The sequence below is a fragment of the Physeter macrocephalus genome, chromosome 14 (assembly GCF_002837175.3).
Source record: "Physeter macrocephalus isolate SW-GA chromosome 14, ASM283717v5, whole genome shotgun sequence".
Taxonomy (NCBI): Eukaryota; Metazoa; Chordata; class Mammalia; order Artiodactyla; family Physeteridae; genus Physeter; species Physeter macrocephalus.
The window spans coordinates 108,903,690-108,912,095 of NC_041227.1; the positions used below are offsets into that span (position 1 = coordinate 108,903,690).

Below are 8,406 nucleotides of genomic sequence, written 5' to 3' on the forward strand. Positions count from 1 at the left end.
TGCCCCTCCTCCCAATTCAGATGTCACTCCAACCCAGGTTGTTATCTGTGCTTCTGATGGGCTACAGATTGGAGCTTCCAATGACTCCTTCCTTGCACTTCAGACACCAGTCAAAAGTATAGGTTTTTACCAACAATTCTGACCAAATGGCCAAATCTGACCAAATCAGAGGTTCCAAGACTCCCTCTTCAGGTTCTATTAGCTTACTAGAGCAGCTCTCAGAACACAGAGAAATATTTTACTTATTAAATTATCTGTTTATTATAAAAATAAATAACTAAGGAACAGCCAGATGTAAATGATTCATATGGAAAAGGGCTTGAAGCTTCCATGACTTCTCCATGTGCACCACTCTCTCAGCACCATCATGTGTTCACGAACAAAGAAGACCTCCAAAACCCATCTTCTGAGGGGTTTATGGAGGCTTTATTACATAGTCATGACTGTTTAAATCATTGGCAACTGGCAATTGATTCAACCTCCAAATTCTCTCCCCTTCCTGGAGGTAAAGGAGTGAGACTGAAAGTTCAACCCTCTAATCACATGATTGGCTATCCCTGGAAATGCATCCCTATTGTTAGGTGTGGTCCAAACTTTACCTCATTAACATACCAAAAGACATTTTTGTTGCTCTCATTACTTAGGAAATTACAAGGGTTTGGGGAGCTGTAACGTTGGACAAAGACAAAATATAAAGGAGAAACATATTTTGGTCATCTGAATGAACAAATTTCTTTTGCAAAAATTAATATACAGAAACCTCAGAAAAGATCAGGAGGTCAGAAGGAGAAACGCTCATGCCTTATAATGATAGCAGAGCCCAACAGGAAAAAGAAAGACTTCCTCTTCTTTCTTTTCAAGAGTTTGACAAATGAAAAGCCACTATATTTGGAACTCTAAATTCCTCCAATGGACTGTTTGTTTACGATAGCCCTCCCAGCTCCCTTTCCCTTCTAAAAAAAGAGTTCTCCTCTCCTTCTTTTGCAGGACTTGCAAATGGCTTGTTGCAGACCCCAAATTGCAAATATTTGCTGATCCTGAGTAAACTTATTTTTGCTAGAGAAAAAACTAACAGTTTATTTGTTTTAGGTCAACACTTATAAATCATAATTTAACAAAGATATTCAGTGATTAAAGTCAGCTTTCCAATTTGGAGTCAGAACTGAGTGGGAATCAAGCAGGGAGATGGGGTGAAAATCATTTCAGTGAGGTTTTCTAGGAATTAATAAAATAAAAAATGGCATGTCTCTTAATCACATGTTGCTATATCATAAGGAGTATTATATAGCTTTAAAGTTAAAAACTGCTTTGTACCATAAGCAGCTCTTTTTGGTCATTATTTAAATTTTGTCTTATATATTGGCAAAAGTATTAATACAGTTCCCTAGATTATTTTTATGTGCTATCATGGTATCTATCATAAGTTGGAATCTACTATATTAGAGCAGCCTTGTACTCATACACACAGAAATATAGTCCCTTACTCTGACCCTGGTTTACAGGTTCATAAGAACCTAAACTGCGTCATTTCCACAAGATTTTGCTATACTATCACTTTGCAGTCATTGGTGGAATGACAATAATTTTCTGTAAACTAGCTACACTTAAAAGATGGCTTATCACTTATGGACACATGTTCCTAGGCATTTGTTATGCCATAGTTTGTTTTTACAAAGATACTTTGCAATAAAATGATGCATTAATTAGCCTTATGAATAGATAACAGACTTTCATCATTAGAGAACATTCCTTAAGGAGTGTTCTGTTTTGTTTGTTTGATTTTGAGAAGTGGGAAAGGGATGCAGATTACTAGATGTGGAAACTCAACTTCCCATATAAGTGGAACAATTGCTCTCTGTGTTGAAAAATATCAGTGTGAAAGATGAGATCAAAATATTGTTGGTTTCATAAAAATAAATGAGCAAACTACTGTAAAATAAGGACTGTATGAGAAATTAATTTGAAATTTTAATAACAAAGAGATATCCATTATTCAAACTGCTATCACTAGGCAAGTATAAAATATATTTGATGTAAAAATAATTTCTGAAATATAGTTACAAATTTCGCCTTTCAAATGAAAAACTAAAATTCTTTCCCCAGAGCTTTGGCATAGAGCAGTCTTACATTATTGTATTATCTATGCTTTCCAAGTCTTGTATATCGATTGATAGAATGACAGTGACAATAAATATATTTCTTTCTTAGTAAAACAATATTCAATAATAATTTTATTCTTAAAACTTCTATTGATAATAATGGAAATTCTGATCCAAAGCAACAGTATTCCAACATCTGAGGTAGTCTGGACATATCTTTGTTCCCAGCTGAAGACTCCTAAATAAAATACATATGTAAACAGTACATGATCTGATACTATTCACCAAATTATTAAGCAGAATTCAAATGAATCAAAACCATTAAACCAAAAAAAAAAAAATCAGGTGTCAAGTAATGAATTTGAAATAAGGCATGAGCTCATGAGTGTGAAGAGGGCAAATGTTGGTGAGAAAATTAAGCCAGAAGTCTATACATGGACTGCCAGAAAACCTTCTCAGGAAAAAAAAAAAAAAAGAAAAAGAAAAAACTTAAAAATACAATCATTTAAAGCCTCTGAAAATTGTTCTAAGACCATACAACAAATGAAGAAACATTCATTCAAGAAAATCTACTAAATCTCAGTAGCAGCAGTGAGCCTGTAACATTTGAGCCATGATTCATCCACATTCTGTGAACCACAGGTATGTGTCATGGAAGCTCTAGCCTGGGTGCTCTATTCCAGGAAAAGTATAGCCAAAAAGACAAAGATTTTCTTCCCCCTCCCCAAATCCCAGTCTGAGTTTATGGTTTCACTCTGGGAGGAGACAAGTGTCATTTACACGATCATATTTAATTAGTAAAAAATAAAAATGTATAAATGACCTGATTATAACAAGAGCTGTAAGTCAAGTTTCTATAAAAAACAAGCATTCAGGAATAATAAGAAAAATAAAATCTTAACAATTAGACAACTGGTAGACTGGGTTGCCAAATACCACAGTTATCATAAAACTGTTAATTAAAATTATTTGGGATTTGCAGAAAAATAAACAATGACTTCCATGCATCCAGAAAAAGGGTTAAATATAAATTCAAATACATAGAGATATGTACTAGATGATATAGATGGTGCTTCAAATGAGAGGTTTACATTTTAATAACTTTCTAAGAACAAAGTTTTACAAGACAATAGAAAACAGAAAAGGCAATTTATACCAAAGATAGACAAGTGGATTATAAATTTATGAAACCACATGTATCATAAGAAAAATTAAAATAACAAAAAAATTATTTATATCCTGTAAACAATTGTCAAAATACTTGGTAGTACACACACAGTTGAAGGAATGTTATATTGGTAGAATTACAAATTGATGAAATCTTTCTGAAGGGCAATAAGGTAATGTAAGTTGTATAGCAAATTGAAAAGTACATCTATTATTTGGCTTGAGTATTCTACATCCATAGTTTTATCTTATATTGTATTCAAATATGTGAGAGAGAATCTAATGTAGAAGTTATGAAAATGTTTTTGCATCCAGGTTACCTTCTAATTCCAGTTCTGCCATTTACCATATGTGTGAACTTCAGAAAATATTAAAGTATTCTCTTCTTTATTTTCCACATATATGAAATGGAAATAATAAATCCTTCATAGGATTGAAGGATGATCTAATATATAATATGTCTCAGAAGAGTACCTGGTATAGAGTAAGTGCTACATAAGCGCTTATTATCATTAAAAGTATAAAAAGAAATGTGTACAATGAGAGTAATCATAGCCTTTTTAATAGCAAAAAAAGGAGAAAAACAGAAAAAATGAAAGTCTATAGGATTATGAATAGAGGAATGTTATGCATTTTATTATAAAATAGAAAACAGATATATCATGTAAATACACATCTGCTGATATAAAACTCTTACCAACATACATGCTTAAAATAAAACATAAAATTATGGAATAGAGCATAGGTATACTTCAATTTGGGGAAAATCTTTTTAAATCTATCCATATGTCATTTATATTTAAGGTGAATAGCAAACATCTTGAGGAGCCACAAGAAAATGTTATCAGTATTTTTGGAGAGAAGACCTGGGTATCTGGGGTGTGAATGAGTCTTTGTTTCAACAATATACTCTTTTGCCTTATTTGAACTTATATCATTTCTATAGACTTTTTAATAAGCAAAATAATTAACTTAATAAAATAACTCAGCAAAATACCTTCATTTATGGTCCAAAGTTGTACGGATTCAAGTATTAATTGGGAAGCAATGAAGTCAACATTATTCACGGCAGTATTATGATAAATCAATACAGTGAACACAGTTAATTGTTAGGTGTTTGTCAGGTTTGAGTTTCTTAAAGTTTATAAAGCTATTTTGTACATCTAATCTTTCATAACAAGGGCAATTGGAGAAAGGTTTTTTAAAACACAATAACTTCATGGTGTAGATATATAGATATGGATTATATAGACTATATAGATGACTGGGACAAGCAAGAATGGTGCAAAGGCCAAAACGCTTTAATAAGAGAACATGCTTTATTAACTCAATTACTGAACTGTAATAAAAAAGAAAAACCTACTCGTTACTATTATTACAGAAAAAAGTCCTTATCAACTGAAATATAAATGACAATTAAAGAGAAATTATTAATCAAGATATTAGTTATCTTTATTATTTTAAGGGATGGTCTAAAACTTTTCAAACATTTTTATTTCAACTTTGTGTAGAAATAGACACTGATTAGGTTCTGTGTTTAACCTGAATGCATTGCTTTCTCTTGGAAATATCTCCACTTGGGCATAAAGGAGCTGGAAAATTTCAAGACTTTCTGAATAAACTCTTAGGTTCACAATAGTGTATTTATGATTGGGTATGCCAAATGAGCATAAATTCAAATTTTATTTACACATTTGACAATAAATTTTCTTTCTTTTATACTGAGTTTATATTGTACCCCATTTGCAAGTCAAAGTGATTAGGTGTTTTTTTTGTTTGTTTGTTATTTGGTTTTTCTTTTGCAGTACTCGGGCCTCTCACTGTTGTGGCCTCTACCGTTGCGGAGCACAGGCTCCGGACGCGCAGGCTTAGCGCCCATGGCTCACAGGCCTAGCCGCTCCGCGGCATGTGGGATCTTCCCGGACCGTGGCACGAACCCATGTCCCCTGCATTGGCAGGTAGACTCTCAACCACCGAGCCACCAGGGAAGCCCAGCAAGTCAAAGTGATTAGTTTTTATCAAAACAAGAACATGTTCCTCAGGGTGAGTTGCATTCTTTTTAATACCTGATAAACATGGTTATAAAATCATCTGAAAACTTACTGCATATATTTTGAACATTATGAAGAGAAACATAAAACCTGATAAAATTTATTCATGAGTATTTTTATACATTTACAACTGTATGGTAAAGGCAAATTGGGAAGCATTATCTTTTCTACTACTTAGATATAAATACCAGATAATTTGACACATTTTTTAAAAAATCATATATCCTGGAGATTACTTTAGAAAGTTATTTGAAACATAAGTAACATATGAGTTAGCACATTTTTTGTTAATAAATGCAAAGCTAAAAATTCCATTCTCAAATTAACCAACATAAAATAGTATTTCCTCTATTACTGACAAGCCACAGCAGTCAGATTAAATTATTTTCAACAATGCTGCTTTGGAAAAACCGCCGGCAGTGAATCCGCGGCGGAGCGGACAATTTGAACGCCACCTAGCCGCGGCACGCTGCCAGGGCGCTGCTGACCCTCCCCTGGACGCCAGCCTCTGCCTCCGGACCCGGAAGGTCGAGAAGGAGCCGCGGGTCCGCAAGCCTGAGCTCCAGCCATGTGTCTGCGCCGCCGGATCCGCAAGCCCGAAGCCCCAAGGAGGCGGCCCCCGGCTGGGCCCATCCTTAGGCACTTCCTCCCGTCAACTTGCTCGCCGGTGACATCGGGTTCTGAAAGAGAGCCGAACTCTTCAGAAGAGCACACACCTGTTGTTAAGGAAGAACCCCTTCTGCCACCTGGCAGCAGAAGCGTTTCTAGTTCATCTTTTTGAGGATGCCTGTCTCCTCTCCTTAACATACAGGCCGTGTCACTCTCTTCTCGAAGGATGTGCAGCTGGCCAGGAGGATCCTAGGCATTCAGGAAGGGCTCGGCTGAGCTCCTGCCGCCCGTGACTCTGGATACCAGGGACTCTGCCCGTAACTAGGACCAGATCCACGGAGTACAAGGTGCTGCCTGGACTTGCTATCTCTGAGCAGCATGTGCGTGTTGCTTTTGTAATTAGTTTTTTTAAGGAGAAGACTGCATGGCTTTCCTCTGTAACAGAGGTAATATATGACAGAATCAACACATTGCAAAAGTCCCGAGATTAATTTTCAGATGAAGAGACTCCGAGTTTGACTTCACTTTGCAAATTATTCATACGACTGATGATTTGGAAGGCATCAGATTTTCTAGGTTATGGGAGAAAAGGATATTTACTATTATTTTAGATCTTTCTGTACCACTTAAATTTTTCACCATAGGTATATTTACTTTTATTTAAAACATAAGGGAAAAAATAAGAGAAGACCACTTCAACCAGTTGCATGGAAGAGCCTGGCACGTCCAGCATGCAAATCTCTGTCCTTCAGATTGACTTCATCATTAGTGGCATCAGCAAGTTCCTGTGTGGATTGTGCCTGTCAACAGATTATATAGCTTTTTAAAAACTCAGTTGGGATGAAAATAGGAAATCGTTAAGGTTTGATGTTCTGGATCCTTCTGGTAAATTCCTATTAAAATCATTCAGAAATTCTAACTTATAGAATTTATTTTATTCTTATTTGCAAATCATAGAAGATGTATCACAATTTATACTGCAGAATTTTTCATTCCAGGACTTTTAAGAGCCTTTTCAATGTTTTTACAAGTAATTTTTATAACTTCCTTGTGGAGACATAATAAAAATAATTCTTTAATGAGAAAAAGTTAAAGCAGAGTTACTACTATACAGAGATTATACTGTGTTCTTTGTGTGTTAGCGTTAAGTTCTTCATCTGGACACTTTGCCAACAGCCACAATTTAAACAAGAGAATTCAGGAATGTGTTTTTGTCTCCGATGGAATAGAGTATGAGCAGATAAAAATCTTTCCCATTGCTTGTAACTGAAAGCAGTTTAACACATTTCCAGAGAAATGGGAAATGCCGAAGACTTTTAGATATTGTTTGTGGTGAAAATGGTTAGTGAGGGAGCACACTAATAATGATGTGTCAGCCAACTGAATTGAGAGACAAACTAAAAGGGAAAAGGATCAAGTTCTGTTGTTTGATAGATTTTAACCCTTTGGAAAACCCTTTTCCTGTTCGACATCAACTCATTTTTATGTAGACATTGGAATAAAGCTTATCTATCTATGAAAAAAAATGCTGCTTTGGAAATTACATGTTTTATTACTTTAATTTCATTATTTTTCATTAAAAACTTTATCTTGAGATAAATATAAATTCACATGCAGTTGTAAGAAACAGTAGACAGATTGTGTGTACCTTTCACCAGCTTCTCAAATGCTATCACTTTGTAAAACTATGATGCAATATCACGGCTAGGATACTGACATTGATACAGTCAAGATATAGAACATTCTCATCACCAGAAGGACCGCTTATGTCACCCTTTTATACCTACACCCACTATCCTTTCACTCCCACCCCCTCCTTAGTTCCTGGCAACCCACAAGTATGTTCCCCATTTCTATAACATTGTCATTTCAAGAATGCTATGTAAATGGAATCATACCATATGTAAATTTTTATGACTGACTTTTCTCATTCATAATAATTTTCTAGAGAATCACCGAGGTTGTAGTTGTGTGTTTCAATATTTTTTTAATTGACTGAGTATTTTTCTGTGGTATGGATGTAGCACAGATTTTTTAACAACTCACCTGCTGAAAAACATCTGGATTGTTCCCAGTTTGGGGCTATTATGAATAAACTACCCCAAACATTTGTATACAGGTTTTTGTATGAACATAAATCTTTATTTCTTTGGGATAAATGCCCAGGAATTAAATTGCTGGATAGTATGGTAGATGCACATTTAGTTAGTTAGTTAGTTAGTTTGTTTTTAAAGAAACTGATACTCCTGATGGTCCTGGTAAAATATTTCTTTGAACTGTGTGAAACTATGAGTCTCTCCCTGTCCAATTTGCCCTTCCTCTTCTCCTTTCACACATGTCGGATCTGCATGATGGTGTGAAGGATATGTTGCCATTCTCTATCTCCTCCACTTTATTCTTCTAGAAGTTTACCCATAAGTCTCTTGCACAACTAATTTTGTTTTGATGTCTACTTCTCAAAGGACACAGTGTAACTCAAA

The 8,406-nt window shown here is 35.0% G+C and overlaps 1 pseudogene; it reads left to right on the forward strand.

The window, feature by feature from the left end:
- The first annotated feature begins 5,885 nt into the window (after window positions 1-5,885).
- On the forward strand, window positions 5,886-6,202 carry LOC102994357 (histone H3-like centromeric protein A; annotated as a pseudogene).
- The last annotated feature ends 2,204 nt before the right edge of the window (window positions 6,203-8,406 follow it).